Genomic DNA, 12,188 nt, shown 5'->3' on the forward strand with positions numbered 1-12,188 from the left:
AGCGTTTGTACCTCCTGCCTGGTCTCCCAGGGCTAAAAGATGTTCCCATTTCAACTCACTAACCCTCAGGTTGTATCAAAGAAAATTATAGTCAGAGCCAACCCACTGAGATTTATGGGCCTAAAGTTATTCATATCCATTATTTTCAATGGGTCTACTAAGAATACCATTAATAAGGCTATAGCCCCATCTTCATTATTTTTTCCCTTAAGTCCCTCCTCAAAACCAAATTTAAATAATGTCCTTGACTGCCATTATGCCACCTTTCAGGGACTCCCTCTTTTTATTTATTTTATGAGACTTCTATCCAACCCTTCAGTCTGTCTGGGTTTGTACTGTTTTACATTATCATGGCCTCATCATCTCCCTTTATTGGTGTCTCATCTTAACAAAATTAAATTCTCTAGCCACCGAGGGTTTTTTGTTCTGTATAACACCTAACATTCTGTTACCACTGACTAAATGTTTAATAACAGTAATTCTAAATAAAACTGTGAGGTAAACCTCTTCCCTCCATAAAAACTGTCTGAAACTGTTTCTTCCTGTAAATCCAAAAAAGGGTTTATTCATTTGTATTTTTATACTTTGTTCAACAGGACACAACTGGAAACTTTACCTCATAAACTATCCATTATCATTAGCCATTGAAAAGATAAAATCACATATTTAAACCACATATTAGGTTTAAAGACACTCCAATGATACTGGGAGATGGCAACTTTGTATGGAATAAGAAAACAGAATTTATGAAAGAATGATGGTTTAATCTGCAGTTACAGCAACCTTGGCATTCCATGCCAGCTGACATGGACATTGATCTTAGGTTAAGGAAGAAAATAAAAATTTGCACACTTGGGCTGAATGAAAATATTTCTTTTCTTTTCTTCCCTTTGAAAGATCTAAAGCCTTCTATGTGCAACATTGGCTCAAAACTAAAGATCATACTAGACATGTGGGGTAAATACTTGACGCAGATTCAACTAAACAGTTGGGCTAGCAGGAGCCAGAATAACATGTCCACTAGTACAATGGAGCTTTCCCCACCTTTTCTCTCCCATATGTTCCACCCTCCCAAATCAACTCAGAGGGTTGGAGGTCAGAAGAATCAGTTTACCATTTATTTAGAAAATGGGATGGAATAGTCTACTTCCTACAAAACTGCCTAGGTAGCATTGCCTATCAGAATGTCCCCCTCAGGGCTGCATACATAGAGGGATCACTGAGGCCATTCTGGTGACTCAAACCCTGAATCACCATGATCATCGCCTCTTGCATTGTTGAAGTCTGCACAAGTAGAGCTCTACATATGTAGACATCTACACTATCTGGAACCCCAACGGAATGCTTTGAGATAGGTTTTCCTTATGCAGACATCCACACACAATGCATCAGCTTTGAGCACTGTATTTCCCTGGAATCATCATGTTGGGGCCAGCAGCCTGGCTCCACTGCTCCTTTCTGTGGAGGTCCGATCACATGAATATCACCATGTGCAAGAGACTACAGTCAACTTGTTAAACAAGGGCAATATAATTTGATGTGACCTCATCTTATGCTTGAGCAAAATGCAGCCTCGCAGTTTAAGGGGCGTTAGAGCAATAAAACAATGAGATAAAACAATAAATTAAAACAACGAAACGAAGCGCTAAAATGACTTAAGAAGTAAAACAGAAGAGAAGGATAAAAACAAGTGCTAAGGGTTGGTTATAGAGCAGAAACTTGCCTTAGAGTTGGCCTTAGACCTCAAAACCCTGCTTCAAGCACTCGGCAGCCATCTTGGTCTCCACTTGAGCAAAATAATAAAGTGATAACTCTGTTTTTCTTTTCAACAATGACTATAAGGATGGGAAATATAATGAAAATTCTAATTTGACAGTAGGAAGTAACTTGCTATTATTTGATAAACAAAGCATGGTACGTACGATGGAATGCCTTTGGAATAAGGGATATATTGCTGTCTTATTTTCATTTCTAGATATGGTTTGACCATATGAACTAGTAAAACATCATTAGCTGAGCAAGCAGCCTACAGAGGGACAAAGAAGGTTGGTATTTTATAAAAACTCTTTACTGAGCTCTAAACATTTTCAATAGTATAGCAATGAGAGATACTGTTGTACTGTGGAACCTTCATGGTGAAAGTCTGTAGTACTTTTATTGGAAGAAGGCCAAGCAGGGTCAATCCTTCTAAAGAACTATAATCATAAAGTGTATATATATCTAGAAGTCACTGCCTCATAAACACAATGTTTTTTCTGTAAGATATACTGAGTTACTGAGTTTAATCCAACAGTGATGTAAATCAGAACTGCCTGTCAAGGTTCTGACATTGGTGGCTTACCAATAAACCTCTTTCGTGATCCTTGTGTGGTAGATGCTACACAGAGGAAATTTTGGTATCACTTAACAACAGTGTGTACCATGGCAACTCTGCCCAGCTGCAAGTTCACAAAGGTGGACGAAAGGGTAGAACTGAGACAGGGGTTTCTCTAAGATAGGATAAGAACTCTTGAACTCAGTTCAACCTCTGGTTGAGCTAAAGTGAAATAGAGTCAACAAATCCTAGGAAGATCAGTGGTTCTTGGTTCACTATTTTTCTTTCCGGACTAGTGAGCAAATAAACAACAGTGGGTTCTTATCTCTTTCGGGCAGAATTTACCTTCCATAAGTAAACAAAGCAATGGCTGGAAATATTTCTTAATAACCCCTTGTTTATGTAGATTCAGACTGTTATCAGACAACAACATCTATATATTTATGATAGATTGGTAGTGTCTGCTCTGTTCATGTGTCCAAGAAAGGGAATATAATGTTATTTGATATTTTCCTAATGATTTAAATGAGTCTCTGGCCAAAATAAAACATTAAATGATTGGCCCAACAGTACATATACAGAAATAAAATGGACCCTGGGCTTTTATTTCAGTGAGTATAAATGTTCAAAAACATATTTGGAGGGCCAAATTAGACATGATTCTAAAAATGTAGAAACCAGCAATATCAGGGAGGTATAACCTTTTCTTCCCTAAAGTCCTGGTGGAAAGTTTTCACCCCCTACCACAGCAATGAGCCTTCTCTCTAAAGATTCATAGTCAGATGGGTAGAGCAGTAATTGCAGTAATTTTCACTAGAACTGTGGATGGAAAGTGTTAGTAAATATCCCTTCTTCATGCACTGCATTCCTAAGGAAAACAGCCCCCTTGAACACAACAACAACTACAAGAACAACAACAACAACAACAACAACTCCCTTATAATAATAATAATAATACAAAAATTAAGATTGAAGATTCTGAAAAGATTCTGATTTGGACCACTGTCTGTATGATCTCAGTATATGGAAATAATTTCCTAATTAATATTTTGTAGGCAAGTATATTGTTATGCCAAACAAAACTAAATATAAGAAAGGAAACAGATGAAATTTTCTGGAGAAGTGAAGATGGGAAGGTGAGAGAGCAAGAGAAGAATTCAGCTCTATTTTTGTCTCTTCCCTCCCCACAGCATCGACCTATACCCAATTTAGGCAGTCAAAAAGATGGAAGGAGAGAGAGAAACCACACTCTTGGGAAAAAAGGAGCATTGGCAACTGGAGAGTCACATAGTACTCCTGAGATAGCCAGATTTGGCCTAGGGGGTGTCAGTTGCTAATCCCTAATGTCATATGTATGTTTTGTGCATGCAAATTCCACAACATTCACTTGGATTTTTAAATTGCCACCTATAATGTCTCAGTAACTTTCAAAAATAGAGATTATTTAAATATATATGCTATACATATATGCTGTCATGAATTTGAATGATTACATGCATCTTAATTTCTGGATGGTACAGGATAACTACAGTTACTAATATTTCATCATGAGATTCTATTGTATAAAGTGTTCTTAGATGCTTAATAATAAATGCACGCACACATTAACACTCAGCTTAACTAGTGTTACAGAAACATATTGTACCATCTGTTTGGCAGAACCCATCCAAGGTTTATCAAATCTCCTTGTAGCTAGAATTTATACAAAATTTTATAAAAGTGTATTAGTGGACAAAACGAGCTCTTCTCAAACTCTCATATATCTCTGGTTTGGTTCTAAACCAACTGGGCAATTAGTCCTAGCTGATGCAAATAGTCTATAGAAATGGTGGTTTTCTATTTTATTTTTAAGACCAAACCACAGACTTTCAGCTATCACTATCTGAAACGGATTTTCACTTTAGAACACATAGCAACATTTTATACTATTTAAAACATTTCTAGTTAAAACATTATCCTAGGGAGAGTTTTCCTCTGGACAAGATACACAGCACTGGCAAGAAACTTAATCAAAATAAATAAATAAGAAATGCTTATTTAATAGCACATTATAGTTGCAATCTTAGACCCACTTCCCACAGAGTAAACCCAACTAAACTAGTAGTCATGTACAGGATTGCACTGAAGTTCTTTGAATGAGCTTTTGATTTTCTGCCAAATCTAAATAGGCTTCATTAAAGTAGCTACTATTCCTGTTTTAATAGTTTTTGTTACAATGATCAACAGAAGCAGCATTATGAAAACAAAGATCTAGTTCTAAACAATCATTTCCATGGAAACTTTTCACTTACTTTATACCTAGATAAGGAATAAGCCCCATTTAGCTCAATGGGACTTACTTCTGAGTAAACAAGACACAGCACTTATTATTCCCACTGATTTAAATGAGGGCAAACTTAACTTTCTCCTGCTGAAAGCAGTAGGCCATAAAACAGCCTGGGTTGTGCCCACAGTCCTCATTTCATTTCACTTTCTATTTTTCCATTCTTATGAAGAAATTGTTTTTGTTGTTCCTGTTTGTAGCCTAAAAACATGTCTTTAATGTTTCGATTTAGGGGAAAATCCTTAGCAAATGATGCATGCAAAAACAGAGTTATGTTGATTGAGCAGCTGTGTTCCTGGGGTGGGGGGAAGGAAGGAAAGATGGGAGAAAACATTCCACATGTTTCATCCATGTAGCAACACCTTGCATAATATTGTCTCAAAATATCTTGGCCTAGTCCCACCTCATCATATCCTTCGCCTGGAGACTTCTGCCTAAAAGTACCCATCATTATAAAGTTAACCTTAATTATTTTATGACCTAACTCCCCATCTCCTTTTATAATTTAAGCAAGGTGCTCAGGCAAACTGCTAACATCTGTTATCAATATGTTATATTTAGAGGCTTATATTTATCAGATATATAGTTTCCTACACATGGAAGTATTTCTAATAGCTTCTATCTACTGGCAGTCAAATAAGCTACATGCATACAAAAGTATGTAGCTGATCTGGTAATACTGTGGATCAATTTAAGAGTAATATGAGGAAAAAAGAATTATTCTCTCACATCCTGGACAGGATATCTTGTTTCTTTAATTATTTTAATGTCAATTTTATGACCATATGGCTTGAAATTACTTTGTCTCACTTGGGTAAATAAAAGGTGATACTTCTCTTCCAGAATACATACACAACTAAACTAATCTAAGTTTTATATCAGTGAAGTCAATCGACTAAAACTAATACCAGAGTTTTCTTTCTGTAGCAGAAAGCAGCCAATGGCCTCAGTGCAACTTGATTTTAATGGATCTTGTATATAACATCTCCAACGTATTCTAGAGTCTTTAAGATAAGTGGACAGTCTTCACAGTATCATATGCATATCAAGCTTGCACTATGAAGGAGTGACTTGAGGTTTCAAACAGCTGTGAAATCTTCTCCTGGAATCCTGTCAAAGTCTGATCATTTTCTGCAAGCACTGTAATATATACTTTCTGTTTGGTTTGCCTTTTAATTGCAGTTAAGGGACATCTTTACTTCTGATATTGTATTTTAGCATTTGAATGAATATTTTATTGATGAGTTTAATGAAATTTTTATTTTAATACTGCTACTTATTCTGAGCTTTAGGATGGTGTTGATTAGAACACTAGCCAGTTAACTAAATTAAGTCAAGAATTTATTTTGTTGTTGTTTCTTGTCTTAACAGCAAAGCAACGCCATACTATCTATCTATCTATCTATCTATCTATCTATCTATCTATCTATGGTTTGCAAGATTTTATTTGCCATGTACATGCCAATGTTGGTTGCCAGCAGGTCACTATCGCAGTGAGCACTATGGCCACAAGACTTCTTTACATGGAACTTTTAATTTACGATGGGATCAGTACATTCAACTCACATATACCTTTTATTAAGCCTCTGGTAAAAAATGGAACCAGAGTGCTACCAGCGTTCAGTGACAAAATATGCCTTGTATAGAGAATTGTTAAAGAGTTTATGCTTCAAATGTTGCCAGGAAATTTGTGACTATTTCCTTCAGCTTGGCTTCAGTTTGTTCAGAGATCTTCCCATCAGTCCTGATTGTGGAGAAGAGGGCCTGGTGCTGGCTCAGAACATGCTCAAGGAAAGCACTCTCGAATTTGGTGATCTTGCTGGGCTCCAGCTTATCCAGGTGGCTTCTTACCCCAGCATAGATAACTGCAACTTGTTCTCAATAGCCATGGGAACATATTGTCTTTGTTTAAGCAGTTCAGTCAGTCGTACACCACGATTGAGCAGCTGCTGAGTAGCAGCATCCAGATCTGATCCAAACTGGGCAAAAGCAGCTGCTTCACGGTACTGAGCCAGTTCCAGTTTCATGGTTCCGGCCTCCTGCTTCATAGCCCTTGTCTGAGCAGCAGAACCAACACGAGACACAGACAGACCAACGTTGATGGCTGGGTGGATACCTTTATAGAACAGCTCAGTTTCCAAGAAGATCTGACCAGCGGTGATAGAGATTACATTGGTTGGAATGTAAGCTGATGCATCACCAGCTTGAGTCTCAATGACAGGAAGGGCAATCAGAGAGCCACCTCCAAAGGAATCATTCATTTTGGCTGCTCTTTCCAAAAGGCAGGAGTGCAGGTAGAATACATCGCCGGGGTAGGCCTCTCGGCCAGGTGGGCGACGCAGCAACAGAGACATCTGGCAGTAGGCAACAGCCTGTTTGGATAAGTCATCATAGATAATCAAAGCATGTTTGCTGTTGTCTCTGAAGTATTTGCCCATGGAGCAGCCAGAATAAGGGGCCAAATACTGAAGGGGGCAGCATCTGAGGCTGTAGCAGAGATAGTGTACTTCATGGCATCTGCATCAGTGAACCTCTTTACCAGTTGAGCAACAGTGGATCTTTTCTAGCCAATTGCAACATAAATACAGTACAGTTTCTTCTTTTCATCAGTCCCATGATTAAATCATTTTTGGTTGATGATGTTATCAATAGCAATTGAAGTTTTCCCTGTATGCCTGTCTCCAATAATCAGCTCACGCTGACCACGACCTTGTTGCCAGTTTGCATGGGCTCTCGCACAGAGATTCTAGGAATAACCCCAGGTGCCTTCAGACCAACCCTCCTACGAATCTTGGAAGTGATGGCACCCTTTCCATCGATGGCATTTCCCAGTGCGTCTACAACACATCCCAGCAACTCTTCACCAACCAGGACATCCATAATGGCTTCTGTTCTCTTCACAACGTTCCCTTCCTTAATCAACCTGTCATTACCAAATACGACGACACCAACGTTGTCAGGCACCAAGTTCAGGGACATACCCTTAAGCCCAGAAGAGAACTCAACCATTTCTTCTGCTTGAACACTCCTGAAGCCATACACACGGGCAATACCCTCACCAATGGAAAGCACACGGCCAGTTTCTTGAAGCTCAGCAGAAGTGTCAGTGCCCAGAATGCGTTCTTCAAGAATGGAGGATACTTCAGCAGTGCCTGTTTTCTGTTGACTTGTTTTGGAGGTTCCTTGTTGCAACAAATGATGCATCCAAAGCATTCCAAGAAACCAGGCCAGCCTGCCGGGGCAGGGGGCAGGCAGCGGTTACGAGCACAGACAGCATCACGGCAGGAGAGGGAGGCGGAGAACCAAGGGAGAGAATGAGACGCCGCTACTGCTCCTGCCACTGCCGCTTCTTCTTGCTTCTCCTGCAGCCCATCTATTTATTTATTTAAACATTTATAAGCTGTCTTTCAAAACCAAGTTCACCCAAGGCAGCAAAAAAATAAATAAATGAGCATAAAAACACAATGATAGTATAATTAAAGTGCTGTATATGAATTCAAACAAGGAACAACAACATACATTAAAACATAATTCAGCCAATAAAACATAGCTCCAAAGCAACAACATGGCCAATAAAACACACACCTTTCAAAAGTGGGGGAGTTTTAAAGCCTTTTTAAATAAGCAAATGAGGGGGCCAAAGGCAGCCCTAATGCACTATTACTGTAGTCTAGTCTCAATGTAACTGCTGCATGCATGACTGAAGCTAGATTCGCTATGTACAATTGAATAGTTGAACAAATATGCAAATATTTCCTCTCTCTCAACTGTCACCTAGCCACGGCCATTGTATCAGCAGAGGGAGAGAAGGGAAGCAGAGTCACTCCATCAGCTCTGCAGAGAAAAGCTCCACTGGGCTTCTCTCCCCATCATCTGTCATCTGGTAGCAACCATTCCATCAAACGGCAGCAGAAGAAAAGATAGGAAGCAGGGCCAGCAGATAAGAGACCAACAACTTTTAGCTTTTTCTTGCTTGGAACTTTTTTCAATCCAACTGATAATAAGAACTTTGTGACTCAGAATAGTGCCTGAGTTTGCTTACCTCCCTTCTCCCCCCCCCTGACTCTTTTCCTTTTGTGACACATACACCTGGGAACAGGCATTTATTTAATTTCTAAATATGGGGTCCCATGATTAACCTCCCTTAATTTTGATAACAAAAATAATTTGGAGTGTCTTTCAGAATTTTTAGAATGGGAATAGTCTATTTTGGCACAAAACATTTTAAAAATTGGAAGAGTTTCAATCTGTTGTTCAACTTTTAATCTGGAAAAAATGCCATGTGCTTTGAACAAAATCTCTACATAGATACAGTATGCTTGAATCTGGTAAATCTTACAATCAGAAGTATGCCACATGGGCAGAGTATGTTTCCTACAAAAGACAACCACTTTAGACTTCTTGTAATTCACCTTCGCAAAAATTTCTTAAGGCAGTTATGTCTGAGACATGCTATCTGCTCATAAGAAAGCAAATCATATTATTTGCATAAAGAAGTACTGATTATATTCTATTTCTCATTGCAACTGAAAGCAAAACCCTAGGCTCCGAAACAATAGCAAAGAGATAAAATTTAAAATCAAAAGACATGCAAATATAGCCCCCTGTTGAACTCCCAGTATATTTTTGCCATTCTCACAGGAGTACAGGGATCTAATGTAAAATAACAACCTTTTGTCAATATTGGCATGCTGTATTTTTGCCCATAACCTGTCTCTATCTATGGAACTGAAATCTGCCTTTAGGTCAATAAAAAGTATATATAGGTAGCCTTTTTTAATGGAATATTTGTTAACCAAATGTGTAAAGGTAAATATGCTGTCTAATGACAAGAAAATTGACGTGGACCATGTTTGTTCCTAACATAAAGTAATATTTATCTAGGTGCACTACCGAGCTGTACTACCGAGCAGAAATTTAGCATATGATATTCTGATTTTTAAAAGATTATACTGATAATATTCATGTTCTGACCACCTGCAATTTCCCCTGAAATACCAGAAATAAATTTTGCCTATTAAAACAGTAGTCACCAAATTAGGTTGTGTTTATAAACAAAAGTTTTGGTGGCATGTCATTTTCCCCAGGGGTGTTGTTGCTGACCAGGGAACATGCCTGTTCCTCATATACAAATTTACATAGACTGTCTGTGACACTTAAGGTTGGTACTCATTGCTGAAAACAGGAAAGGCAGCTCTCTCAGGCACTATTTGGACTATGTGCCATATCAAGAGATAGACGAAACCTTGAGAAGCCATAATTGCTATTTTCCAAAGCTGACACTGTTATTCCTGGCTGATTCTGTGATTATTCCACAGTCCAGCCCTGATAATGATATTTCCTGGCTTTAAAAACCCTCTTCTATTTCTTTTAATAAAATTTTGAACTTGCTTCCCTGAGTTAGATGGATTAACCTAGCTGGCTGGGTGCCTTACCAGTTCTTTGGCTGCTTTATACTACATTCTTGAAACCATTCCCCGTCCCCCCCTCATGAATCAGAGAAGCCAACAAGCTGGAAGAAGCAAAGAAAGGTTCAAAACTACTACTGAATGTAGGAAAAGCTTAGTGAATTAAATTGGAGGAATTCTATTCCATGAACTGACTTTAGTTGCTACATCTTGGACATGAGCTTGTGCTTCAGTAGTTAAAGCCACATCCTAATTCTATCGAGAGGAGAAGAAGTGTCTGCTCAAAATCAATTGCCCACAAGATGTGGTGATGGCAACCCACTTGATTGGCTTTAAAAGAGGAGTAGACAACTTCGTGGAGAGTAAGTCGATTGATGGCTACCAGCAATGATGGCTATATTCAGCCTCCACTATCAGAGGCAGAATACCTCTGAATACCCTTTTCTGGGAATCACATGTGCAGAGAACGTTGTTGCACTCCAATCTCATGTGGGCTTCCCATGGGCACTGTGAGAATGGGATGCTGGGCTTGATAGGCCTTGGCCTGATTCAGCAGGGCTCTATTTATGTTCGTATGTCATTAAATTGCTTACTAACAGAGAATAATGGTGTCAGGTGTGATACTGTTAATGGCTCTAGGACGATTCAGAATAAAGTTACCTACAAGAAATATCAACAACTCAGATATGCTGATGACACAACCTTGATGGCAGAAAGTGAGGAGGAATTAAAGAACCTTTTAATGAGGGTGAAAGAGGAGAGCGCAAAATATGGTCTGAAGCTCAACATCAAAAAAACTAAGATCATGGCCACTGGTCCCATCACCTCCTGGCAAATAGAAGGGGAAGAAATGGAGGCAGTGAGAGATTTCACTTTCTTGGGTTCCACGATCACTGCAGATGGTGACAGCAGTCACAAAATTAAAAGACGCCTGCTTCTCGGGAGAAGAAGATCTTCTCGGGAGAGACTGCAAGAAGATCAAACCTATCCATTCTGCAGGAAATCAGCCCTGAGTGCTCACTGGAAGAACTGATCCTGAAGCTGAGGCTCCAATACTTTGGCCACCTCATGAGAAGAGAAGACTCCCTGGAAAAGACCCTGATGCTGGAAAAGATTGAGGGCACAAGGAGAAGTGGACGATAGAAGACGAAATGATTGGACGGTGTTCTCGAGGCTACCAACATGAGTCTGACCAAACTGCGGGAGGCAGTGAAAGACAGGCGTGCCTGGCGTGCTCTGGTCCATGGGGTCACGAAGAGTCAGACACGACTGAACAACAACAAAACATTCACATCCATGCCCATAAGCATTCTCTGCAGCAATTTCCCTTTCCAAAACAGGAATAATCACCTGGTTTTGCCAGTGCATTAACCTATCATGATCTGGAGGCATCTCATGACCTATTCTGTGTTCAGGACCTCTTGGGGAAGTAACAAAACTGGAATCTCTGTAGGGGCAGAAAGATAGTCAGGTCACAGAATCTGAACAAGAAGCAATATGAAACCTTTGGTTGCATGAACTCCATGCAAGTTGAGTTCAGTTAAAGAAAGGTTAGGAAACAAATGCAGGTACAAGGAGAGATGTAGGTAGCAGAATAACTGCAAGTGACAAACCAGGAGGAGGTCTGTAGGACCAGAGACAAGAGCAAAGCAGGAACAAGCTTATTATCAGTATGAACTCAGGCTGTTGTGTGGACGAAGTCCGCCTACAGAAAGCGGAAAGTTATGTAGGCATAGGTGAAGGCAAGTTGTGGAGATCCTGTGAAATTTACTGGGTCTGGGCTGAATTCCTGTAGTATATAGCTAATATTAAGGAAGAAGACCTTAGCCTGAAGAAAGGCAAGTTAGAAATCCTTGGGAAGAACTCTAAACCCTGGAGGAAACCTGGGTTTCTTTTGCCCCAGGAAAGGATTGTGAGAATAGGGACCTAATGAAACTGAGGTTCCTGTACTTTAGGCTATATTGTTCTTAACCGGGGCGTCCCTTTGGTCCCATTCCCTATAGGAACCAGGACCCATGAATCACAGGGCTTCCAAGGTGCCACTCTGCCTTGGTAAAGCTAGTTGTCCCACCCACTTCCCCTCGCAAAAAAAGTAAAAGTACCAAACTACATGCAACACACAGTTTCCAGGCTCTCCTGGGGT

The 12,188-nt window shown here is 39.6% G+C and overlaps 1 protein-coding gene and 1 pseudogene across 11 annotated transcripts in view; both read right to left on the reverse strand.

The window, feature by feature from the left end:
* The window catches only part of MEIS2 (Meis homeobox 2), a 227,297-nt gene that overhangs the window by 116,084 nt on the left and 99,025 nt on the right, over nucleotides 1-12,188 (reverse strand). The window lies entirely within an intron of this gene.
* LOC117044131 lies at nucleotides 6,279-7,914 on the reverse strand (annotated as a pseudogene).

Source organism: Lacerta agilis, chromosome 1, assembly GCF_009819535.1.
Source record: "Lacerta agilis isolate rLacAgi1 chromosome 1, rLacAgi1.pri, whole genome shotgun sequence".
Lineage (NCBI taxonomy): Eukaryota > Metazoa > Chordata > Lepidosauria > Squamata > Lacertidae > Lacerta > Lacerta agilis.